The following is a 27,046-nucleotide window of genomic DNA, read 5'->3' on the forward strand; positions in this document are numbered from 1 at the left end:
TTGCTGGGCCAGCCAGCGAGCTGGAGGGCTCCTCCTGGCTTCGCTCATGCCCTTCCTCGTACTTCCACATTCCATGTCCACATGACGTTTTCAAAGATTTAAGAAAATCTGCACATGACCAGCTGTTCTGATAATTCTATTCCCAGATGTCTCCTTACCTTAAGAAAGCCTAGTCACAATATTCTTCTAACTTCTACTGACTACACTGATGGTTTGGATCAACATATATTGACCATGGGAATTCCCCGGCGGTCCAGTGGTTAGGAATCAGTGCTTTCACTGCTGTGGCCTGGGTTCGATCCCTAGTGAAGGAACTAAGATCCCACAAGCTGCTCAGCTCGGCCAAAAAAACTACCTATCTACCTACCTATCTATCTATCTAGATATATACACCATGAAAGACCTCCACATAACCTTACTGGGTGGAAAAGTTTACCAATGGCCTTCTTAGGATGAATAAATTCTCATACAAGTGTATGAGTATTACATAGCTATATATGCATAGATATTTGCCTGAAAGGGTGTTTAAATGTTAATGTTCATTTTATAGTAAATAAAGCAATATCTGTGAGTGACTGGATTTTAGGGGATTTTTACCTATTTACTTTATAAATTTCTGTGATGTTTGAATTGTTTTTATAATGGGAAGGTTTTATTTTATTGTCAGTAAAAACCATAAATAAATATGTACATGTAAAAACTATAAAGTTTTACATAGATAGGTTTATAAAAACCATAAATTTGTATATATGTATGCCGATATTTATGTATTTATATATATAATCACACATATTTATAGTTTTTTTTTTTAAAGTAAAGTAAGCCAGGGTAATCTGAAGGGGCAGCTGGCTAGACTGTCCCCAGGCTACATTCCAGCGACAAATGGTGTTAACTGTCCACGACAGTAACTGCTTCTGCAGATGTGCGCGAGGAGTCAGGCCAGCTCCAGCGGGGTCCACATGGCAGGTTGAGCCTTCCTCTGCTCTCACTGCTGTCTCCCCCATCAAGTCCTCCGTACAAGGGCAGGAGGCCCTGAGCTGTCTGCTTTACAAGGATAAGTTCCAGAATGGTACAATGCCATTTCAAGGCCGTTTTGATATGGTAGGCTTCAAAGGAAGAAGGCTCTGCTTCCCCTCCAGCCCAGGAACACCCCAATGCCACGCAAGTCGTCCACAGGGTGTCTATGGATGGATCGAGCAGAAAGTCATCCCTGGCTTCCGAATGTGTCTCTATGGAAGGACTCTTCAGGGCAGGACAACAGGAATTGGGGTGGGGGTGGGTGTTAGGGTAGAGTCCATGACACCGGCCAGGCCACACTGCTCTTCAGGAACTACTCACCTCTCCTCACGGCTTTCCCCCCCTTGGCTGCTCTATAATCCTTATGTCAACCTGGAGACCACACTTCAAGATACCCATTGAGACTTTCTGTAGCGCTCCAATTATTCCTGAAACTTTGGGGGGTGGTTTTTTTAATCCATTTGGGAAGCATTTTATATTGTCCTTCAGAATCATAATTAGACCATTATCGTCGTGTTTATTGCTTTTAAATAGTGAAGTATGGGTTGTTTCTTAGATTGCTTGTCCTAACCCAGAGGCTTGGACCAGGCTGGAGGGAGTGTGCTTCTTTGGTTTGTTTGTTTTCCTTAAGCTGGAATGCACTGGTTTGTCTTGGAGTCTTTTGTTGATTCTGCTTCTTTAGTGTTGGTAAGGGTGGCCATGGCCTATGTGTGAAAACAAATTCCTCAAGCCTGGGGAGAGTGTGACAGTTAACAGCAGAGACTACCTAGTTCTGGCTGCTGGAGTTTGAATGCTGGTTCCACCATGGACCAGCTGTGAAGCCCCAGGCAAGCTGCCCAACTTCCTTGTGCCTCTTCTGCCTCATCTGTACACTGGAAATAATAATAATACCTACATCATAGGATTTATCAAAGCATAATTTTGGAAAAGTTAAAACACCACTCTCAAGAAAATATAAAGTGAGCATGAATGAAATATTTATTTCACTCATTAATAAGAGAACGACCAGGAGGAGAACACTGCTGTCAAAGAGAATAAGTAGGGCTGGTATACATATATTTTGGATTTTTTTAATAGGTGGTTATGAAGATTAAATCAGTATATATATTTTTTACAGAGATATATACGTGTATATGTGTGTATATACTATATATACTATGCTGAGTAGAACTGTACCTAGCACATAATAAACCCTATATAACTGTCACCATTATTAGTATTTTGTAACTAAAATAAAATTGCTCTTTCAATGTGCACCCATCAAAAGAAGATTTTTTTTTGCTTTCAATGGAAAGTGCCTAGAACGTGGCAAAACTAGTTTCCAAATGTCTATTAATATTGTCTTTTTTTTTTAACTAGAAGAGATAAATACACTGTTTGCCATTTTGTTGAAATGATTCATTCCTATACTTGAGGAAGGAGGTTATACAGCTTACAGAGGAGATGAATTTTGAAACAAACTTTTTTTTTTTAAGTCTAGCTATCTGACCTTCCGTTTCCCAAAGCTTTCTAAACAATTAAAGGATTATAATAATGTTTCCCAAAAGTCGGGAAATGAACTTTTGTGCTTGTTTTAAATTTGGAAAAACATTTAGGGCACTCAAACTCCTTAGTGATCAAGGATAGGCAGAATAAATACCACACGGTCAAGGTTGGACGAGGCTCTCCTGTCTTCCTTGACCGTCTAAACTCTCCAGAGCTAAGGGTTAAAGCCTGAACATCTTCCAGGTATCTTTTAACAAGTAAAATATTTTGTTTGCACTGCTCTTCTTTATACGTGTGACTTACATTTTTAATCAAAAATCATCTCCCCCAAAGTATGGCAATTTAGTCTTTTTCTGTGTTTGATCTGAGTCAATCATTCTATTCCAGATAAGCAAATTCATTGCCAAAGAGTCTGGCTTCCCACACTGGGGGGACAGGCATCACTCTGCCAATCTCTCTCCTTCTTCAATCCATGGCAAATCTCAGAGCAGAAGCTCTGTCCAGTAGCAGGTCATAGAAAAGACTCAATTCATCTACCCTGAATGAACCCACTGAGAAGTATTTATCCAGACATCACTTCATGTTTTCCTATCCATCAGGACAATAACTGCAGATAATTTATCCAGAACAGGGCCTCTCTCTGTTGGGGTAATGTTGGAGCCTCTGAATCTATTCATTAGAACAGTAAAAACATTTAATGCCCTCTTTGGATCAAAACAACTATTTTCCTCATAATATCTGTATTTTTCTTTTTTTATAAAGAATTTTAATTGACCATCTGTGGCAGACACACTAAGATGGCCTCCCATTATCCCTACCAAGGTACTCATGTCCTTGTGTAATCTTCTTCCCTTGAATGTGGGCAAGATCTATGACTTGCTTTTTACCAGCAGAATATTGCCAAGGGAACAGGATGTCATTTCCATAATTATATTGCATAAAATTCCAACATCCATCTTGCTGGGAGTTGCTCCCTTGCTGGCTTTGATGAAGCCAGCAGCCATGTCAGGGAAGCCCACATAGCAAGAAACTATGGGTGGCCCGTGGTCAAAAACTAGCAAGGAACTGAGGCCCTCAGTCCACCAACCCACATGAACCTGAATCCTGCCAGTGACCATGTGAGCTTGGAAGCAAAGTCCCAGCCAACACCTTGATTGCAGTCTTGTGAAGCAGAAGACCCAGGTAAGCCACGCCCAAACTCCTCATCCACAGAAACTCTGCAATAATAAATACGTGCTGTTGTAAGCTGCTAAGTTTGTCGTCATATTGTTATGCAGCAACAGTCCTAAAAGAATGCGGGTCAGAAGTCAACACTTGTGCTTTCAGTGATGTTCAAGTAGACTTTCCACGTCACATGTGCCTAGTGCTGAGGCACAGACCCCCAGCAAAGAGTGGGACACACCATGCCACCTCACTCAGGACAACGGATGCCTGACTGGTCACTCCCTTTCTCAACAGGGATCACCAATCTCCACCTCCCTTTGGAAAGGCTGCTACCCTCTGAAGAGAACTGTCCAAAGCCCTTTCAGATAAAACCATCTGCATACCACATGGCATCAGGTTAGAATGACAGATTTTCATTGGTAGAAAGGACCATGACAACCATTTCTGCAATCCTCAAAATCAGTTTCACATGCATCAGATTCGTGCCAGACACTGAGTTAAGCCTGGATACAAAAATAATCGGCACCTATCTTCTGACCTTCAAAGGTTCACAGTTAAGTGGGAAAGAGAGCATTTTAAAAGGTAGCATAAAACTTAAAAAGACCAACAGTATCAAATGTTGGAGAAGAAATGGAAAACTAGAACTCTCAGACATTGCTGATGAGAGTGTAAATTAGTACGGCCACTTTGGAAAACTGGTAGTTCCTTATATAGTTAAACACGTTTCCACTCCATGACACAGCAATTCCACACTTAGGTATTTACCCAAGAGAAATGAAAACATATGCCCTCAAAAACACTTGTAGGGCTTCCCTGGTGACGCAGTGGTTGAGAGTCCGCCTGCCAATGAAGGGGACACGGGTTCGTGCCCCAGTCCGGGAAGATCCCACATGCCGCGGAGCGGCTGGGCCCGTGAGCCATGGCCGCTGAGCCTGCGCGTCCGGAGCCTGTGCTCCGCAACGGGAGAGGCCACAACAGTGACAGGCCCGCGTACCGCAAAAAAAAAAACAAAAAAAAAACACTTGTTTACAAGAATGTTTATAGTAGCCTTATTCACAACAGCCAAAACCGGTAAAGAGCCAAATGCCCAACAATAGGAGAATGGATAAAAAAACTGTGGTTTATTCATAACATGGACTACTACTCAGCAATTAAAACGAAGGGGCCGTTGATACGGTAGATATCATTAGATACCATGACATGGATGAATCTCAAAAATATTTTTTTATTATTTAATTTTTATTGGAGTATAGTTGATTTACAATGTTGTGTTAGTCTCAGTATACAGCAAAGTGAATCAGTAATACATATTCAAAAATATGTTGAATGAAAAAAGTGATAGACAAAAAAAAAAAAAAATATATATATATATATGTACTCTCCAGTTCAATTTCTATGAAGTTCAAGAACAGGCAGCCTTAATCTTGAGTGGCTGGAACTGACAGAGAAGGGGCATGAAAGAATTTTCTGGGCAGTGAAATGTTCTGTATCTTGATGGGTAGACAGATACACAGATGTGTGCACTTACCAAACTCATCAAACTGTACACTTAAGATATGTGTACTTCACTGTGTGTAAATTTTGCCTCAATTAAAAATAAAAGAATACATTGCAAGCACGGGCTTTAGGAATCGGTTAGATCTGGGTTCCCACTGCATCTCTGAAATGCACTCCCTGAGACTGAGGGCAAGTTACTTAAGCCCTCTGAGCTTCAGTTTCCTCACCTGTAATATACGATAATGATGCCTAAGGTTTGCTGTCCCCCAGGGTTGTTTTGAGGATTAAAAAGAGATAACATTTGTATTTAGCTTCATGCCTGGCATAGTGCACAATAAATAGAAGCTAGCATGATCATTCTTAAAAAAAAAAAAACTACATGAAAGTATATATAAAGTACTAAGTCATACACAGAAGAAGAAATTCTGCCTCAGTGACAAAATGGGTCAGAGAAAGCTATATAAATGAGATGATGGCATGTACTGGCCTTTGTTATAGGATTTTACCAGGTAGAAAAAAAGGTGGAGGTATTCCATCTCTGTACCTTTTCTAACCAAGGTTACTCTGACCCCTGTAAGCTAAGCAGCTTTTATGGGGCTCAAGATCCATGAAAATGGATTGATTCCAGTATTCATTAATTATGTGCTACATATAGCACATCACGCTCGGAACTATAAATGCGAGAAATAACAAAACACAAAAATAAACCAAAAATACCTGGATGATACTGGAAGCATGATTAACTTCAGGTAAAATGGAAAACTCAGCCACATTACAAATGTATTTGACCCTGCGAGGCCCAGGTCACATTGAATCATGGCTATCCAAGTGTTTTGGGGAGATGATACGGTTTTAGGCAGACAAGCTGGGATTGGAATCTGGAATTGAATACCTATTTACCCTGTGGCCTTTGGCAAATTATCGCACCTCTTTAGAGTCTCAGTTTTTTTTACCTGGAAAATACCTAAGAAAGTTATCCTGGAGATTAAATGAGATAGCCTGAGTGAAAACATCTAGGACAGTGTAGTATTTAGTATAGCAGAGACTTGAAAGACATTAGCTGACTTCCCATGCAAATGGCTACCAAAAAAAAATCTAAAGACTTGGGTTAGAATTTATCCACAGGAGAAGGGGTGTCTCTTAACCTCAAACTGTGATAGAATTGATTGGCTCACTGTCATTAAAAAATCAGTCCTTCTAAAAGAAAAACTTATTTTTAGATCTGCATTTTAAGTCACAAAACAATTCCACAGTAATGGTCTACATCTTACGAGATGGCCAAAAATCTCCTAGTGGAAAATACATGACGACGACCTGGATGGGGTGCTCTTCAGGCTTACTAACCGTAAATGGGCCACTAAGGAGGGAATGTTGCTTTTGTGGGCACCTGTCTCTCTCAACATGTGCTCCCTGTTTCTCCTACAATCAGTCAAAACGTTTTCAAAATATTTCATCTAAATAAGACACTTGAGATAGACATTCTTTCCTGAAATTTTAATCTGGGAAATTATGTTTATCTACAGAATCTTCAGGTGCCTAGACCACATTCAAATTTAGGGTTTCAAATGTTCATTTCTGGCAATAATTACATAGGTGTGTTCTTTATTTTATTGAATATCTCTTTCCTGTGTTTTATTTAGCTTCCAGAACCACACTGAGTATGTCATCACCCCCACTGAGTGGTTTGTAAACCCTCTAAGTGCTACTCACCAGTATCGCCAACAGACCAGCCCTGTTATAAGAAACCTCTTAAAATACACAGAATAGGGCCCCGCTGTATTCACTGCCTCCAAGGGTATGAATTAAGGCTAAGTACAAGCATATGCCTCCTGAGGAAATGGTCTTACACTTTTTAAACATATCAAATACTCCAGCAAAATAAAGTACAAGGTTTAAATAATATTCTCACTTTGTTAGGATAACCACAGAAGAAGGGACGTGCAGATGGGAAGAAAATCCCCACAGCTTTCCTCAGGCTACTCACACCTTTGGGGGAATGATACCTGTTAACTCCCCTCCTGGAAGGCTGCACACCGTTCTCCTTAACAAAGTAAGCCAGCAGCCTCCACAAGCCCTAGTGATCAGAACCAATATCTCTTTCTTGCTCTTCTCATTTGTAATTACCAAATAGTAATTCAATCACGGCAGAATATAAAATAACATCTATTAATTATTTACTGGGATCTTCTCTCTTCCTAGTTCCAAAACATAAATATTCTTATCATAGATGGAAATTGGGACAGGGTGAAATTCTGGCAGGAAAAAAAAACTATTTCAATAATTTCTTCTCTTTGTAAGTATTAAATTAATCATGAGAGAGGAAATTATGTAAATAAATGTGGGTATGCGAATTCGTTTTACAGATACAAATTAACTGCTGATACCATAAGAAATTTTCTAACTTCATTTTTTTAACATCTTTATTGCAGTATAATTGCTTTACAATGGTGTGTTAGTTTCTGCTTTATAACAAAGTGAATCAGCTATATGTATACATATATCCCCATATCCCCTCCCTCTTGCGTCTCCCTCCCACCCGCCCTATCCCACCCCTCTAGGTGGTCACAAAGCACGGAGCTGATCTCCCTGTGCTATGCGGCTGCTTCCCACTAGCTATCTATTTTACATTTGGTAGTGTATATAAGTCCATGCTAACTTCATTTTTTAATGTACCACTTAATAAGAGGTGATCTTTCTCTGCTTTTTAAAAACATTTTCTTCACAAGTTATGAGAAAGACAATTTTATTCTATTTTAAACCTCACTCGTCTTTATTTTGCACCTGCCAAAATATCTATCAAAAAATCTATCAAAATCTATCAAAATAGGGCTTCCCTGGTGGCGCAGTGGTTGAGAGTCCGCCTGCCGATGCAGGGGACACGGGTTCGTGCCCCGGTCCGGGAGGATCCCACATGCCGCGGAGCAGCTGGGCCCGTGAGCCATGGCCGCTGAGCCTGCGCGTCCGGAGCCTGTGCTCCGCAACGGGAGAGGCCACAACAGTGAGAGGCCCGCGTACCGCAAAAAAAAAAAAAAAAAAAAACTATCAAAATAAAATCTATCAAAATCTATCCAAATATCCGGAAGAGCCATTATACTTTTACAGTTCTTTTCTTTCTTTCTTTGCAGAAGTTTCTTGGTCACTGAAGAAGTTCAATCAAGCTCAGAAGACAGGCATGGTCAAGCACAAGGGCAAGTTTTCACTAACAAACACCAGCAGGGACAGCATGGTAAGCACACACACTGCACAGCAGAGAAAGGGTAAAATCAACAACCAAGGGAAGACACAGCGAGCACAGCGCGAAGACGGGGGACCTGGCGGCGTCCATCACCAGGGCTCAGCAAGTACAAACGCTCCACGGGGGTAGGGCTCAGAGCAGAAGAGGGTCAGGCTCCAAATACCAAAGAACAATACCTGCTTCCTTTTGATGGTGACCACTAGGACATGACCAATAGCTAAAAGTTTCAGTGTTCCGAACATCATCTATCATATCCTTTTGCATACAGAAGAGGCGCATTCTAGTAAATACAGCCTTCAGACAGAATGCATAAGTCAAACCCCATTTTCCTACCAACAACCCTTTTTAAACAGGGCTTAGATTCAAGTGGGGTTAGGGTTTGGGGGAAGCATGGGTCCAGTGGTTGCAGCGTGACCACAAAAGACAGCATCTCTGGCAGTGCAGTACCAGATGCAAGTTCATAGTTTCCAGCCCAGGACCATGACGGTTTCCTGATCTCAGGGAATATCCTTTCCTTTTGTCTCTTCTGCAACAGTTTCTTCCTTTTTAGCCTTCTGCAACAACTGTTTCTTCCCTTCTGTTCCTTCTGCAACTGCCCCTTCCTTTTTTCCCTCTAGCCCTCTCAGTGCCACTGTAACCAATCACCTGTACTAGATTCCCTCTGTTTGAAATTACCTGAGTTTCGGTTTCCTCATTGGACCCTGCCTTATACAATGTTCCCCTCAGTATCTAGCACAGTGAGCTTTGCCCAAAACAGGAAAGTACGGAATTAGTATGGTAGTATGAAAAAAGCACTAAATTTGGAGTTCGAAGAACTAGGTTGAAATCTCTGCTCTATCATTAAACTGGCCATGTGACCTTGGGCAAGTTAACTAGCATCTATTTACCTCCTCTGTGCAATGGGAACAATAGTACTAGCCACCTCCCCAGAGAAACTGGGTGACCATCGCTAGCTCTGAGGATCTCGGCCCTAACTACACATTAGCATCACCTGGGGAATGTCGGAAAAAAATACACGTCTGGGCTTCCCTGGTGGCGCAGTGGTTGAAAGTCTGCCTGCCGATGCAGGAGACACGGGTTCGTGCCCCGGTCCGGGAAGATCCCACATGCCGCGGAGCGGCTGGGCCCGTGAGCCATGGCCGCTGAGCCTGCGCGTCCGGAGCCTGTGCTCTGCAACGGGAGAGGCCACAACAGTGAGAGGCCCGCATACTGCAAAAAAAAAAAAAAAAAAAAAAACACACCTGGGCTCCTTCCCCAGAGAGTTTGAAGATTCATCCTGTGTGATCTAAGCACTGGTAGTTTGAAAATTTCCCAGGTGATTCAGTCTCATAGTATGATTTGAAAACCACCGGGGTAGAGCTCGGAGTATGCTCTGCAGACTAGCACTGTCAATGTTGCCTGTTAGAAAAGCAGACTCCCAGGCCCCACCTCAGACCTATTAAACCAGAATCCACATTTTACAAGATCCCTGAATGATTCCTAGGTACATTACAGCTTGAGGAACACTGATCTGGAATATGGTAGGTACTCAATAAACAATGGTAGGAGCTGAATATTAGCCTTATTGAAATACTTATTGAAAAATAATAAATACTTATTGAATTTGAATATTGGGTTGCTGCATATTGGGGCACATATCTGTGCGATACCCTTGAGTTGAACCTACTGGAACCTCTTTTCTGGAATATCAGGCCTCAGTCACACGATCTTAAATGGCCATGCCCTTGTGCGTCCTGCAATAGCTTCACACTGATCTCCCTGCTTCTACTCTTAACCTTTGCAATTCATTCTCCACCCTCCACAGGGCCAAGTGATCTTTTCAAACATGATTGAGAACCTTGATACTCATCGTTGGGTCCATTGAACCAGCAGCAACGGCATCACCTGTACGCTGTTAGAAATGAAGACTCTCAGGCTCCACCCCAGGTCTAATGAACCAAAGTCTTCACTTTAGCAAGTTCCCCAGATGATTCAGAGGAACCTGCTTAAATACTCCAGTGGCTTTCTATTATACCAGGAGGAACCTGACTCCCAGAGGACCTGGCGCATCTTTCTTTCCAGCCTTGCATCCCACGCTCACTGTGCTCACACACACTGGCCTTCCTTCTGCTCCTCAAGCCACCAAGCCCATTCTTGCCTCAGGGTCTTGGAACAGGCTGCTCCCCTAACCCTCATCCCCAGGCCCTCAAGTCATCTGTTACCTCCTGAGAGCGGCCTTTCCTGTCCATCCTATCATGGGTCCCCTTTCCCTCACCCCATTCTTAATTGTTCTGTCACATTATCTTGTTTTAATTTCTTACGAATATTTGAAATTATCTTATTTCTATGTTTATTATTGCCTCGTCCCCCAAGAATGTAAGCTCCGTAAGAAGAGAGACCTTGGATGTCTTGTTCTCTGCTATATCTCAGAGCCCAGAAGAGTGCTGGCTACTTGATAGGCATTTGATAAATACTTGTTGAATATATACTTCTCTCACATTTTTCAACCACAGTTCCCAACACTACACTGAGTTTGATGCTAACTGTTAGCAGTGTCCTTTTCTACATCTTGGGACCCAAGTGAAGGAACTGCAGCCAGAGAACATTCCTGGTCTGACCTCTCCCAACTTTTTTTAGTGACTTGTTTGATAGATGAGTTTTGGAGAAAGTAACTGAATAGTTCCAGCTTTTGGAACCAGCCTATCTCCTCAATTCTGATACCCTCTGCCACTCCCTTCTCTTAATGGCATGGGCTTTGTCCCAGTAAGGGAACATAGCGCATGTTCAGGAGGATATCTTCAATTTAGAGGAGAGTTAGCAAGCCCATGGGGATGCAAACTGAAGCCATTTTGATCTCGAATTGCCTGTTTCCAATGGTTCCGAATTCGTCTAAAATTCAGAAGAGGACTAAAGCAGTGTTATTTATTAAGCCACCTGAAACTCTAACACATATCACTACTCATGCCAGGTATACTGATAATACCTATCAATATAAATGGGTATTTTTGGAGAGCTAAATGGTTTTCTCAAATATCCATGAAACTATCTAGAATTCTGTTTTCTCCTCCAATTTAAGCCCTCATGAGTCATCAACTGAGGAAAATGATTCTGACTCAAGTGGTTTCCCATTACTTCCGAAGAAAATTGTTAATCTCTTCTTCATGGCATAGTAATCCAGTGTCCAACATCTCAGTGCAAGCTATTTCACCTGGGAAGCACCTTGCTTTCTCACCCACCTTGGGGAGAAGTTCTTGCCTCCCCAGGGGATCACCTGTGCACTCCTCAGACTGCCCACCCTCCCATCCTGGATACTTGGTGGACCCAGTGTCCATCCTTTTGCAGGGCCTCTGAGTGGTACCAATGGCATCCGAAGATGGTAACAAGTCTCAGAGAGTTGCAAATTCATCCTGGGAACAACTACATTCATCAAATCCTTCAGAACTAGAGGGAATTTAGAGATTTTCTGACTCAATCCCTGTATCAAGACTCCAATGCTCAGAGAAGTTAAGTGATTCACCCAAGGTGACTCAGCTAGGAGCGTGGCAGGGCCTGAACACACTGTATCAATTCATGATGAGCCATCTTTACTATGAGTGTCAATAAATAAATTAGGTAGTTGTGTGAAACACTGCCAGCTGCCAAGTAGGTCCTATGAACTTTATGTTTGTTTGGGTTTTTGTGACATGGAGTTAACACAAGCTAACATGAGCCAGACATAAGAAAAAATGATGAAATGCTGCCAAGTTATTACAGTACCAATGACAACTATAGCTAAGGAAAGTAACTCATGGCTCAGAATAGATAATTTCCACGCACATTAGCTTCGCAGTGCCTTTTGGCAAGAACACAGCTGAGCTCAGGGAGCTGTGCGGATTAACTGAGAAGGCCATCAAGCAGATGCCCCCGCCGTGCGTGCCGGGGACCGCCCCTTCCTCTCCACAGAACGTGAACTCTGCAAGTTCAAATTCAAGAAAAAAATGAAACTCCCAAAAGCTCTGCTTTCAGTCACCACAACCCAGACCTGTAGATCAGCACTGCTCATTTTAGTCAGTTATTGGCTAGACAACAAAAAAGGATGGTTTCTTTTAGTCTTTACTGAAAATAATTATGTGCCACCATGAAAGGAAAACACATACTCATCTTTAAACTAACTCAAGTTTCTAACATCCCTTTTTAAAAATAGCCATGAAATTGAAAAGGAAAAATATTTTCCAAGGAAAGCTGATTGCTCTGAACTTCCTGCCCTACACACTCCCATATTTTTACACAGATGTCAATGCTTGAGATTCAGGAATGAATCAACTAGGCGTCATCTTGGAAAACCATACAGGTCCCCAACTAAGCATGCAGGCTGGCCAACACTCTGGGTGCCAGTGAGCTGTCTCGCTCAGTGCAGGGGGGCGGGGCGGGGGTGGTACCCATTTGGAACATGTCAAATGATAGACTAGAGACTCAGAAAATGATGGTACTTGAGCCCTTCATGAAAAGACCATTTCACAAATACATCGATTAAATCTTAACAAGCCCTGAGGAGAGCTAACCAGGGACCAGAGACGGGCTTGATTAAGCTTATTACCTTTCTCCCAACTGAAAAATAGACCATTGGCCACCTTCCCTTATATTGCACAGGGATCATAAAATGTTTTGTAATTCCTCTTTAATTCAATAAAAAGTCTTTGAGTTTCCTGGAATGGAATTCAGAGTTGGTACCAACATACTACCTTAAAGATTGACTATTTACCTATATACTATAGGCACTGCATGTTGACCGGTCTTATTAAATGGCTGTTTTCCAATAAATGCTGGAAAGGGTGTGGAGAAAAGGGAACCCTCTTGCACTGTTGGTGGGAATGTAAATTGATACAACCACTATGGAGAACAGTATGGAGGTTCCTTAAAAAACTAAACATAGAACTACCATATGACCCAGCAATCCCACTACTGGGCATATACCCTGAGAAAACCATAATTCAAAAAGAGTCATGTACCACAATGTTCACTGCAGCACTATTTACAATAGCCAGGACATGGAAGCAACCTAAGTGCACATTGACAGATGAATGGATAAAGAAGATGTGGTGCACATACACAATGGAATATTACTCAGCCATAAAAAGGAACGAAACTGAGTCATTTGCAGTGAGGTGGATGGACCTAGAGACTGTCATACAGAGTGAAATAAGTCAGAAAGAGAAAAACAAATACCGTATGCTAACACATATATATGGAATCTAAAAAAAAAAAAAGTTCTGAAGAACCTAGGAGCAGGACAGGAATAAAGATGCAGACTAGAGAATGGATTTGAGGACACGGGGAAGGGGAAGGGTAAGCTAGGACAAAGTGAGAGAGTGGCATGGACATGTGTACACTACCAAACGTAAAATAGATGGCTAGTGGGAAGCCGCATAGCACAGGGAGATCAGCTCGGTGCTTTGTGACCACCTAGAGGGGTGGGATAGGGAGGGTGGGAGGGAGATGCAAGAGGGAGGAGATATGGGGATATATGTATACATATAGCTGATTCACTTTGTTATACAGCAGAAACTAACACACAATTGTAAAGCAATTATATTCCAATAAAGATGTTAAAAAAAAAAATGGCTGTTTTCTACTGGCAATCTTCAGTTGAAATTTACCTTTAAATAGTGTGAATTCCATGACAGCAGGATCTGTATTTTATTTATCCCCACACAGAGCACAGCCTCTAGCTCACAGTACTCCCTCAGTAACTGTCTAATAAACAAAGAACTAAATGAATGAGTGGCTTATTTATTGGAAATAGTGCTGTTTCAGCAAAGATAATGCTTTCTCAAAATGGTTTACTTTCACCTAGAAAATCTAAAGGTTACCTCCTAGTAAGGGCTTTCCTGCAAGAAGTGACTAAATGATAATACACTGTTTTTTTAAGGTAGTCAAAGAAGTATTTTATTTTGACATTGGGTATTTTTTTTCTTTTGCTTAAATGTATTGAAGATTAAAATGAAATGAATCTTATAACTGTATGTGGGGTTTTTTTCCCCTTGTATCAGTGCTATTCTTTGGAAGTCCTTTAAAAGCTGTTAAACAACGTAAAACCATAGAGAGAAGAGGTGGAAAAAATTACATGTTTGAGACAGATGCTCACCCATATTGTTTCAATAACAGCACCAATTTCTGAACAAAAAACAAGAGGAGGTAAAGCTCAGCATGGCAAGTGCTTCTCTCAAAGTCAGTCATTTCACAGAACACTCACATTGATAAGAAAAAGACCTTGCTGTTTAACCATCAAGATGTATGCAGGCCCTTAAGACTGTGCTTAAATCTGGAAAAATATATTTTCCCTTAATCTTTTTTGATGAAATGGCTGGTTTCAAAGATATGTTTTTAAAAATTAACATTCAGCTTTGTGCCTGTTGAATTTCAGTCACTCCACTTCTCCGAGCTGTAGATCTCTACGGTAGACTCCATGAAGTTTATAGGTGGGTGGCTCCCTGGAAAGGTGACAATGTTTCCAGCAAGGTTAGAACATCTAAAGCCTACTTGTCTTTCTCCTAAATTTCCTGGACCACAAGGTGTCCTTTTCATCTTGGACACACACTTTTTCCACTGAGAACTTTCTTCTTCTCATTTCATAAAACCAGGGTTGTCTTTTTTTCCTTTCTTTCTGTAGGCTCCACAATTTTAAAAAAACATGTTTGTGATGTTTTCCTATCACTGCAAATAATTGTTGTGTTATGCCCTACCAATAACGTCTTCACAGAACTAAATGAAACAGTGTGAGAAGGTCTCCAATAGGCTGGTGCTTTTTGCAGGGAGGACAAAAGGGTCAAGAATGATTCCACCAAATGGTGCTGGAGAAGGGAATTCCTATACCTTCTTTTCTTCTTATTAACATCTCAAGATGAAAGCTTTCTTGCATCCTGTTTTACTGACTATTTGTTCTGACAGTTACGACAAAGAAAAGACAGAAATACAATACTGACTTGGCACTACTTGCTAGTTATAAGACGCAAGTTTAAAAAAATCAAGGAATATAAGTAGTTCATTAGTTTTGAATCCTTGCCTACATATCAAATAAAATTTATCTGCCAAAAGTCCTAATATAAACTGACTACATTTCTCCAATAGGTATCTCAACTCTAATAAGGTATAGGATTCTGCTATGCAATTGGATTTGTGTTTTCTGATTCGCTTTCCTGTACAAGTCAAAGATTACTTTGACTTTTCTCCTGAAAATGCTCCTCAAAACCACTAAATCACCATAATCGTTATCACTAATGCAACATGCGAGAGTCTCACCTTCATTTCCCTATCACCACGTTACTGTAACAGGGCAGTGCAGACCTGGGGAAGTGCTATATGTTGTCCTTGCCCTTTGTGAGATGCTGACTAGTTTTTAGGTGTCTCTCAGTTATACCTTGTAATTAAATCTGCACTGTACTAGGATCCTAAGGGCTTCACACTAAGATATGGAAATTACATCCATAAGCAATATATTCAGTTTATAGATTTCTTAAGGACTAAAGAAAATTAATATGCACAGTATTGTTGTCGACTGAATGCCTATGTCCCCGCAAAACTCACGTTGAAGCCCTAAAGCCCCAATGTAACCATATATGGAAGTGGGGCCTTTAGGAGATACTTAGGTTAGATTAGGTCATGATGGGACCCTCATGATAGGATTAGAGCCCTTTTAAGAAGAAGGCAGAGAAATCTTACTCTCTCCAGGCACATACACCAAGAAAAGGCCATGTCATCACACAGCAAGAAAGCAGCTGTCACAAGTCAGGAAGCAGGCCCTCACCAGGAACTGAAACTGCAGGCATCTGGATCTTGGACTTCCCAGCCTCCAGAACTATGAGAAATAAGTGTCTGTTGTTTAAGCCACCCAGTCTATGGTATTTTGTTATAGCAGTCTAAGCTGACTAAGACACTCACCAAATCTTGACATCTAGTTATGACTGAGTTCGATAGGGATCTAACAATATCCTTAGATACATCCCTGAGTTTTTTAAAAAATGCATTTTATGATGTCTGGTCTAATGTTAATTAAAATTTAATCAAATGCATTTGTATGTATCAGACCCACTAGTTGTAACCAGGGTAGGTAATTGAGTTTAATTGTAATGAGTCAAAACTGAATTTTAATCCACCACGTACTAGCTCTATGACTTAGAGCAAGTACTTAAGCAATCTGGGTCTCAGCGTCCTTATCTTTAAAATGAGGATAACAATTATACCTATCTCTTAGCATTATTATAAGAATTATATGAGTTATTATTTGTAAGGCAGTTAGAACAATGCCTTGCTCTTAATAAGCACTATATAAATGTCTGCTAAATGAAAATAGAAAATATTTTCAATGCCCGGCATTAGAAGGGATTCAATAAATGAGCTAAATCTGAAACCAATAGCAGTACAGCGTTAATAAAACAACATTAAAACTATAAAGCCAATTTCCTGTAATAATGGGCATCGTATAGTCAAAAGAACACTCTCCATGAGTCATGAAATGATTGTCCCAATCACAAATACACCCTGTGATATTTGGATAAGAAACTTCCTCTCTGCATCTGAATTTTTAATCTGCGAATGAGAGAACTGTACTACGTTAATTTCTAAATGCTGGTATGTAGTTGTGAACCAGTCGGTGCTGATCCGGTCTGTGACAAAAGGAGAAAACAAAGGACAATGAATTGATTTTTTTCCATAAGGTTACACTTAATTATTTTAAAGGAATATTCTTTAATCTGAGATCATTCCTCTCCTTTCCTTCCCCCTCCCTTTTATTCTCTTTCCTTCTGTTTTTTTTTTCCTTTTCCTTTCTTCCTTGCTTTTTGATGTGAAAACATCCTTTCTTTTATGCAACGGTTATGAAAGTAGATGGTAGATTACTTTAATTGTGATAAAGTATCCATAATATAAGATTTACCAATTTTACGTGTGCGGTTCAGTGGCATTAAGTACATTTACGGTATTGTGTAACCATCCACCATCCATCTCCACAACATTTTCATCTTCCCAAACTTTCTTTCTCTGTGAATTTGACTGCTCTAGGTACCTCACATAAGTGATATCATATAATACTTGTCCTTTTGTGTTTGGCTTATTTCACTTAGCATAATATCTTCAAGGTCAGGCTTTTTTTCTAATGTTCTTACTTGGCAGTCCCCAAGCAACATTCTTACCAGTTTCTCATCCAAAAGCTTGGGAACCATTGGACTAGAAAAACTTCAACTTCTCATCTTGCACAAATATTCCACAGTTCTATGATCAAGGGCAGTGGTCGCATTTTCGATAGACCACACATTACAGTGGATGCTCAATAAACCTGAAATAATGTACTAGGACCCTGGGGCTACTGCTCACTGGTCCCTGCAGGGGGAGAATCGGACTGAACCTATGTTGGGTGTATCACTTCCTATATTAATTGCCATCCTCTTTCATGCTCTAAACTAGTTATGCTACAAATGTTAAAAATGAGTGACAATATAAAATACTATTTTTAAACATATACCTCATGTTGCCAACAAAACCTGGCCTACTTGCCATAAACTGGCAAAAGGAGATTGATAGTTTGGTCCAGTTTCCAACTAATTTTACAAAGCACCTCCTCGTGTCTGCCCCCAAATAATTCAGCAAGGTGCTTTATTAAGGGAACTATTTTAGGGAGGCACTTGTTCCACAAATTACCTTCAAAATTATAGACCTTAAGTCTTGCTGCTTTGTACTCACACTTCTTGAAGCACTACCCAGCCTCACAGACAAGATGCTTTAGAACTCACAGCCCTTTATGCAGCAGTTAATCATACATAAAATACCAGTGCCCAGTGGTTTTTCAATGTTTTGGAGATGGTACGAAAGCCTTTGCCCATGCTACTAACTCCAGGATGTCCTTGCTCTCTAAGTCACAAACCGTGAAATTACTAAAAATAACAGCTTCCAAAATAATATTCCTTAGGTCATACCAAAGTAAGTAGAGAAATACATAATGACGGGTGTGGTAAAATTGTTTCATTTTTGGAACTGAAGCTACGAGTCACTATTAAAAAGAAGAGGAATACAGAGAAGAATAAGAAAACGTCTTAAAATAAATATTTTTGAATTCATAAAAAATCAACCCCCCAAAATTTAAAATAATCAAGGGGTAAAAATAACTAGTGAAGACAAAAAGAACAAAAGAGACTGTGAGGGAAAGGCTGGTACAGAGCCCAGAAAAGAAGTTATGGACTGAAAAAAAGGCAGGTGGAGATGCAGAGAACAGGAAAGATTCAAGATGAATCTTGGAAGCAGACTGAACAGAACACAGCATATTTAATAATACTTGCACATGTGCCCTCCCAGCTTCACTATGAGGTCGGGACATGGCTGACAATTTCTGCATTTTCAAGATTGGGAACTTGGCATGGAGAGGATCATTAGAGCACAAGTGCCCTGCTCCAACAGTTGGGTGGAAGGGGCAGAACCAGGCAACATGCATTCATGGGTTAAAGGGAATTTGAGAGCAGAGGACGCATATACATATTAAGCCCTAAGTAGGGATCTATTTACCCTACCACTCTTAAACATGTGTGGTCTTACATTTAACAACTAAAAGAAAAAATCCCAGGGTGTAACTTGAAATATCCACTTTGTCCCTGGGAACCCTCAATTAAATAGATCAGGGACATACGTCTTAAATGAATTTTCCACTCCTTAATTCAAGAAATTGGTGGCATGGTGTTTACGGTGGACGACGTATATTTTGAGTAATTTCTGCTTACTCCCGGGCAAATAAATAGCATCTGCTTTCCAATTTTTAAGAAAGAGGAAATTCTGGTTTTAGTTGGCCTATTCAAATGGAGTACTAAGAAAAAGTTAACCACAATATACTACTGGTTATGAAATGTCATTGTAACATTAAATTCTTTCTACTGTCGATCTGATTAATTTCAGGATTTTTTTAAGCCTTGAAAAATGCTTAATAAAGGTTATTTAATGCATAATCTTGCTGTAAGGCTTAAATAGAATCATCACCATCAGCGGCAGCAGTAGCATAACAAATAGTTTGATTCACCTACTATGGATCAGGCATTTCTCCAAGTGCTTTAGGTATGTAAATTTGTTTAGTTTTCTCCTCCATTTTACAGATGAGGAAAATGAAGCCAGGTGGAGGTAAAGTGACCTGCCCAAGAACACATATCTAGCAAATGGCAGAGCCAAGGATTTCAACCCAGACAGACTTGTTCTTGTCTGTGCTCTTAATATCACATTATCCTGCCCCTCTTAAGCAAAAGAATTTTTTATTTTAAGGAGCATATGATCACTTAGATGTATTCCCAAATATTATATTCCAATAACTCACTCTGCAAGCTTAATTTTTCCAACAGTAATATGATGGCATTATTAGCTTATGATATTGCTCTTTCCGAGCTCCTTCTTTATATAATTCTTGACTTCAAATCTGGTGATAACAGACCTACTAGAGAATGGACTTGAGGATACGGGGAGGGGGAAGGGTGAGCTGTGACGAAGTGAGAGAGAGGCATGGACATATATACACTACCAAACGTAAAATAGATAGCTAGTGGGAAGCAGCCGCATAGCACAGGGAGATCAGCTGCTTGGTGCTTTGTGACCACCTAGAGGGGTGGCATAAGGAGGGTGGGAGGGAGGGAGACGCAAGAGGGAAGAGATATGGGAACATATGTATATGTATAACTGATTCACGTTGTTATAAAGCAGAACTAACACACCATTGTAAAGCAATTATACCCCAATAAAGATGTTAAAAAAAATCTGGTGATAAAATAAGAATCAGATTTCTAAACAATCATGGTTTTCTTTGTTTAAAATAACACATAGACTAACAAAGTATTTGAGAATATCAACCTGTCAGACCGAAGTTAAACAAATAGAAATTTAGAAGTCAAAACCCTGTAGGATTATCCAAAATCCAGAAAGTGAATAGCTCAATCTCACTTGTAAGTGCGTGGAAACAACTGACAACCTCTATGAAAAACTTTTTGTCTCTCAAAATAACAAATGAAAATGGACTGCTATAGACTTTCCCACTCTCCTTAATCCAATCATTTAAAAAAAGGTATAAAAACACTTTAAAAAAATATATGCTTGAGGGTAAAATGTTCCTATCCTATGTTTTAGAAAACTACATATGTTCATCTAAATATCATGTCAACATTACTATTTTAATAAATAAAGAGCAAGTTCTTTAATTAACAATTACATTTCTTTTTACAAACTAGAATAATTTAAAAATTGAGAACATGGCAAGATGACCAGGATCATGATGAATATTCTTGTTGAGATCATCTCATTTGAAGTTTAGACATTTTTTGTTCCAATAAGAGGCCACGGACTCCTCTCTCAGAATTAAAGAACAAATCTCATGTAATTCTTTTCATTCAGAACCTTGTTCCACTCTATACACAGAATAAAAGTTGAATCTGTTTTGATGATAATTGAAACGTCCAAAAGTCCATTTGCCAGCAAACCAGAAGTACGTCCTGTTAATTGCTCACACTGTAGAATGACGAAGATCATCTGCATTTAGCCATTATCAGCAATGCCCTTATTTTTTGGTATTTGTTCGTAGGCAGAATAATGGCCCTTAAAGATATCCATGTCCTAATCCCCAGAACCTGTGAATATGTTACCTCACATGGCAGAAGGGACTTTGCAGGTGTAATGAAGTTGAAGATCTCGAGGTTGAGAGATTATACTGGATTATATAGTTGGTCCTGATGTAATCACTGAGAGAAGCAGAAGAGAAAGTCAGAGAAGGAGTTGTGACCACCAGAGCAAGGTCAGAGGGATACAGTAAGAGAAGGACACAACCTGACATTGCTGGTTTGAAGCTGAAGGAAGGGGGTACGTCTTGTGCTATGATTGAAGCCAAACAAGTGATTTCAAGACAGCCTGGCCAATAAAATGACTTCAGGCTCCAACTAGGGTGGCAGAATATACTGGCCTACCATTAGGGGGGGACATATTAGTCAGACCAACCTGCCAACCCACATCTCTCCCACTTTGTCTCCCAATCTTCCAGTTGCCTTTCAAGTCTAGAAAGGAGATGCTGTACACACGCACACACACACCAATAACATTCTGCAATGATTCAAGTAACCCAGACAGCTGTACTGACAAGATTCTGGTACTAAGAAAACACAATCTAGATAGACTTAGAGTCTGTCATACAGAGTGAAGTAAGTCAGAAAGAGAAAGACAAATACCGTATGCTAACACATATATATGGAATTTAAGAAAAAAAAAATGTCATGAAGAACCTAGGGGTAAGACAGGAATAAAGACACAGATCTACTAGAGAATGGACTTGAGGATATGGGGAGGTGGAAGGGTAAGCTGTGACAAAGCGAGAGAGAGGCATGGACATATATACATTACCAAATGTAAGGTAGATAGCTAGTGGGAAGCAGCCGCATAGCACAGGGAGATCAGCTCGGTGCTTTGTGACCACCTAGAGGGGTGGGATATGGAGGGTGGGAGGGAGGGAGACGCAAGAGAGAAGAGATATGGGAACACATGTATATGTATAACTGATTCACTTTGTTATAAAGCAGAAACTAACACACCATTGTAAAGCAATTATACTCTAATAAAGATGTAAAAAAAAAAACAAAAAAACCCCACAATCTATCCCCATCAAGTTCGATCCAGAGATAGTGAAAATAAATGAGGAGAGTACCTTCTAGCAAAAACCATCTCCCAGTAGCCCATGGTCTCTTCAGTGTATCAGTGTTCTCTAGTGTGACAGTGATTGGATGTTTTCAAATAGTACCCAGTCCATACATCCAGAAGTTGATCTCTAAAGCCCTCTATTAGTATTATATTGCATAATATAAGCCTTCAAAGAAAATCTGTGTTTTGTGTCAAGTATGTTGGCCCTGAGTTTGTCAAGCAGGAGGCCAAGGAATTGCCTCTTACTATATCTGTGATTGCACAATCACCCAGTAGCTATAGCACAGACCTTGGCCCAATTCATCTTCTTTTCAGAGCTAGAGAACAGCCAGGTTTATCCAACACATTCTTGTGATTCATCCCCCAAAACCTAACTTCTTTGGGCCATCTGAGCACACTTCATCAACATAACTTGAACTTAGATCTCCAGAAATATGATCTAAAGTTCATGAAGCTAAATGAGCTCAGATGCTCCTAACAGGCCAAAGATACCGGCTGTAGTGGAAAAATACTCAGAACATTAAGTACATCTTCAGATTTCCCTGGTGTTATTGGTCCTTCATTCTCATTTCCTCCCTGCATTTTAGCTTCCTTCTGTTATCTCCTTGTATCCGTCAAAACCATCCTCAGACTTCCAAATCTTCTCTTTAAACTTAATGTGAATTCTTTTTTTTTCTGATCATTTATAAGTGATAGGATAATTGCTACAGACAAGTGGTGAAAGACTAGAACTCTACCTTGAGAAATAAAAACATCAAACATAAGCTAATCATCACTTGAAGCTGTATTTGTCAAGTTTTTCCTCTTTCATCCATTCTGAATCTATTTTGTCTAATACAGGTATAGCTCCCCCTGTTACCTTTTGGTTTCCATTTATGTGGAATACCTTCTTCCATCCCTTCACTTTGAGCCTATGTGTGTCTTGGAAACTGAATGAGTCTCTTGCAGGCAGCATATAGTTGGGTCTTATTTTTTTATCCATTCAGTCACTCTGTGCTTTTGGGTTGGATAATTTAATCCATTTGCATTTAAAATAATTATTGGTAGGAAGGACTTACTATTGCCATTTTGTTAATTGTCTTCTGGCTCTCCTGCAATTCCTTTGTTCCTTTCTTCCTCCTTGCTGTCTTCCTTTGTAAATTGATGATTTTGACCCAAAAAGGTCCTATTTTGAGTCGCTTCTCTTTATCTTGTGCATATCTACTATACATTTTTGTTTTGTGGTTATTGAGGCTTACCTGAAATAGCTTATAGATATAACAGTCTATTTTAAGCCAATAACAAAACTCCAATTGCATACAAAAATTCTACCCTTTTGCTCCCCCCTCCACGTTTTATGTTTTTGATGCCACAACTTAAATCTTTTTATATTGTGCATCCATTAACAAATTATTGTAGGTATTGGTATTTTTCAAGCTTTTGTCCTTTAACCTTTATACTAGAGTTAAGTGGTTAACACACTACCATATGACAGCATTAGAGTATTCTGAATGTGACTGAATACTTACGTTTACCAGTGTGTTACATATTTTCATGCTACTCGTTAGCATTCTTTCATTTCAGGTTGCAGAACTCCTTTCAGCATTTCCTGTAAGGCAGGTTGAGTGATGATGAACTCCCTCAGCTTTTCTTAGGGAGAACCTTTATTTCTGGGTAAAGTACAGTTCACCTTTGAACAATGCCGGAGCTAGGGTTACCAACCCTCCTCTCAATCGAAAATCTGTGTGTAATTATAGTTGGTCCTCTGTATACGTGTGCCCTCTGTATTCCCTGGCCCTCCATACTCATGGTTCCGCACCCTCAGATTCAACCAACTGCAGATCATGTAGTACTGTAGTATTTACTATTGAAAAAAAATCTGTGGCTAAATAGACCCATGTAGTTCAAACCTGTGTTGTTCAAGGGTCAACTATCGTCTTGGTTGGTGGTTCTTTTTTTTCAGCATTTTGAATATATCATTCCACTCTCACCTGGCCTGCACCATTTCTGTTGAGAAATCAGCTTGTAGCCTCACGGGAGTTCCTTTGTATGAAATAATATTGTTTTTCTCTTACTGCTTTTAATATTCTCTGTCTTTGATTTTAGATGTTTTATTATAATGTGTCTTGGAGAAGAGAGCTTTGGACTGAAATTTTGGTGTGACATATTAGCCTCCTGAAGTTGGATGCCCAAATCTCTCCCCAGGTTTGGAAAGTTTTCAGCCATTATTTCTTTAAATAAGCTTTTAACCCTTTCTCCCCTTCTCCTCTATGACACCAATGATGCATAGATTGCTTCTCTTAATGCTGTCCCATAAATCCTGTAGGCTTTCTTCTTTTCATTCTTTTTTCTTTTTGCTCCTCTGACAGAATAATTTCAAATGATCTGTCTTCAAGCTCATTGATTCTTTCTCGTGCTTGGTCCAGTCTGAGGTTGAAGCTCTCTATCGAATTCTTCAGTTCAGTCACTATAGTGTTCAGTTCCAAAATTTGTTTGATTCTTTTTAAATGTTTTCTTAATTTTTTGGTTGAACTTCTTATTTTGTTCTTGTATTGTTTTCCTGATTTCTTTGAATTGTTTATTATCTGTTCTCTTGTAGCTCTCCAAGCATCCTTAAAATAATTATTTTGAGTTTTTTGTCATGTGATTTCTGTATCTCCATTTGTTTAGGTCAGTTACTGAAGGTTTGTTGTGTTCCTTTGGTGGAGTCATGTTTCCCTGAGTCTTCATAACCCCTGTAACCTTGTGTAGATGTTTGAACATTTGAAGAAGCAGTCACCTCTTTCAGACTTTATGGACTGACTTTGTTAAGGAAAGATCTTCACCTGTGGGTGGGGCATGCTAGAGCATGCAGTAACCCTCAGTCTAGGGGTGCAGGGCACTAAACGTGGGGGAGCGTGGTGGCTCCAGGCCCAGGGGGACATGGTGACTCACGCTCTGAGGCCACTAGTGTCCACACCATCTATAACTGTGTGGTGGTTGGTGAGCACTGTGAGTGATCCACAGAGAGTGCAAAGGCTGTTAGGATGAAACCAAAGCATGTCCTTCATGTGATACCTCAAAAGACTGAGGGAGCTGGCTGCTCACCCTTTCCCAGCAAAGCAAACTCTTTCTATCTGGGGAGTTCCCTCTTCAAATTGAGGAATGCCGGCTTAAGGGATGGCATGATGCAGGCAAAATGAACCCAGTCTTCCTTCCCTTTTGTGTGGTTATTCTCAACTTTTTTGTTCCACTGTGTTGCTCAAGTTTCTTAAGTGGATTATAGAGCTCTCCCAGAGCTGGTTTTGTTTGTGGATAGCTGTCTCATTGTTGATCTTTGTGGTGGGGTCAGAGCTGGGGTCTCCTACTCTGCCATCTTGGTTACATCACTTCATTCTGAATCTAAAATCTGTAAAAATCCCTCTCATTCCAGTCTACAGTACACAAGATAGAATCCACCAGAGAGTAGTGTTAACCGAAACTCTAAATACACTAGTTAATCTTTCTAATTAAGGAGACAAGTTTTAAGAAAGCCTTTATTTCCCACCCTTCCAAATTAAGTTGTACTGCTACCAATCTTAATATCATATTTCTTTTTCTGTGCTATCAACTGAATAATGAAAAGGAAATAAGGGTAACAGAATAAGGCAGCACCAGTAGCTAATAAACTAAGGAAGAAAATATAATCCTCCTCTAAATTATGTTTATCACAAAAGTGCACAGTTCCTCTTTGGCTTAAAGCACAGGAGGGCAACTGTTCTCCGTAGGCAATCAGATTACTATTGATTTCAAGAATACCTGATATTAGCTGGAGATACAAAAGGCTTTCTTAGAGCAAAGGACTGCATATTAACTTATAGATTACCTTTTTTCTCCAAGGGTAAATTTTATATAGTCAGCGATAAACCTCCTTTTTTTCAGCTTGCTATATTTAGGTTTTTTTCTTAAAAAAAAAAACTTTTCTAAATCATGCTTTCGGTTTTTGTCATAAACTTTTACGCCGTCCGGAAAAGCATGCCATTACGTCAGAAAAAGTCTCCCCAAATCAGCATTTCGTGTCATATTTCACATTTTTCAACTAAAAGAACGGTTTCTTGCAACCGTCTCTTCTAAAACTAAAGGAAATTATCTATACCCCTCTGGTGATGCGGGAAGATGTGGCAAACTCACCCTCCTCTCAGCGTGTGCAAGTACATGCAGGTACACCACCCACTCCCACACGCACAAACACAACACCTATGAGTCTTGTAAGAGCCATGCCTACTTTGCATCAGCTCCTTTTAATGGTGAGCTTATTTAATTAGCTTATTAATAAAAACAATTAAAATCTTATTTGCTCTTTCCAAAAAAACTGTTTTCTACTAACCACAGTATACGAAGTTTGCCTTTTCAAGTTCTTCCAGTAAGATTCTGACTTTTGATGCAAAAATAATGTCTTAGGCTTATATATTTATTTTTTACCTTTAAGATTACAAACCCCCTCCCAAAGGAAGGAAAATCAGTTTTGCTCATATCATTTAAGAAATACCAAGTTACTCGTATTCCCCCACAGAAGTGTTTCATGGGCCATGATTACTTAGGCTCTATATGTCAAAAACCTGCCTTGATACCGTATACCAGGCTTGTTTTTACAGACTGTGTGCATTAATAGATATAGATAGATATAGAAATTGGTGTAGAAATGTGTGTGTGTGCGTGTGTGTGTGCGTGTGCATAATGTCACATATTTTCTAGCTCTGTTCATTCACTGATGGCCTAGAAGCAATGACCTTCCAGTAGCAAAGTGCATACCTAGCACCTAGATCTTGGTTTTTAAATACTATTCTCTACTAAAAAGAACCAGATACCATTGGAGAAAATTTTGATTCCAGGGCAGGGAAAGTACAAGGTGAGTCTGGAACATCCTATTGGACCATAAAAAATGGAAGTACACTAAGAATGATGGGGATATGTCAAAGGACACAGAAGCCAGCTTGACGGAGCGATCGCTGGCCAATTCTGGGAAATAAATAATGATAGTAATGAGTTATAATC

The 27,046-nt window shown here is 39.9% G+C and overlaps 1 protein-coding gene across 2 annotated transcripts in view; it reads right to left on the reverse strand.

The window, feature by feature from the left end:
- Positions 1 to 27,046, reverse strand: part of UST (uronyl 2-sulfotransferase) — a 300,447-nt gene that overhangs the window by 203,495 nt on the left and 69,906 nt on the right. The gene's annotated exons all lie outside the window — the stretch shown is intronic.

This window comes from Delphinus delphis, chromosome 14, assembly GCF_949987515.2.
Source record: "Delphinus delphis chromosome 14, mDelDel1.2, whole genome shotgun sequence".
NCBI classification, from domain to species: domain Eukaryota; kingdom Metazoa; phylum Chordata; class Mammalia; order Artiodactyla; family Delphinidae; genus Delphinus; species Delphinus delphis.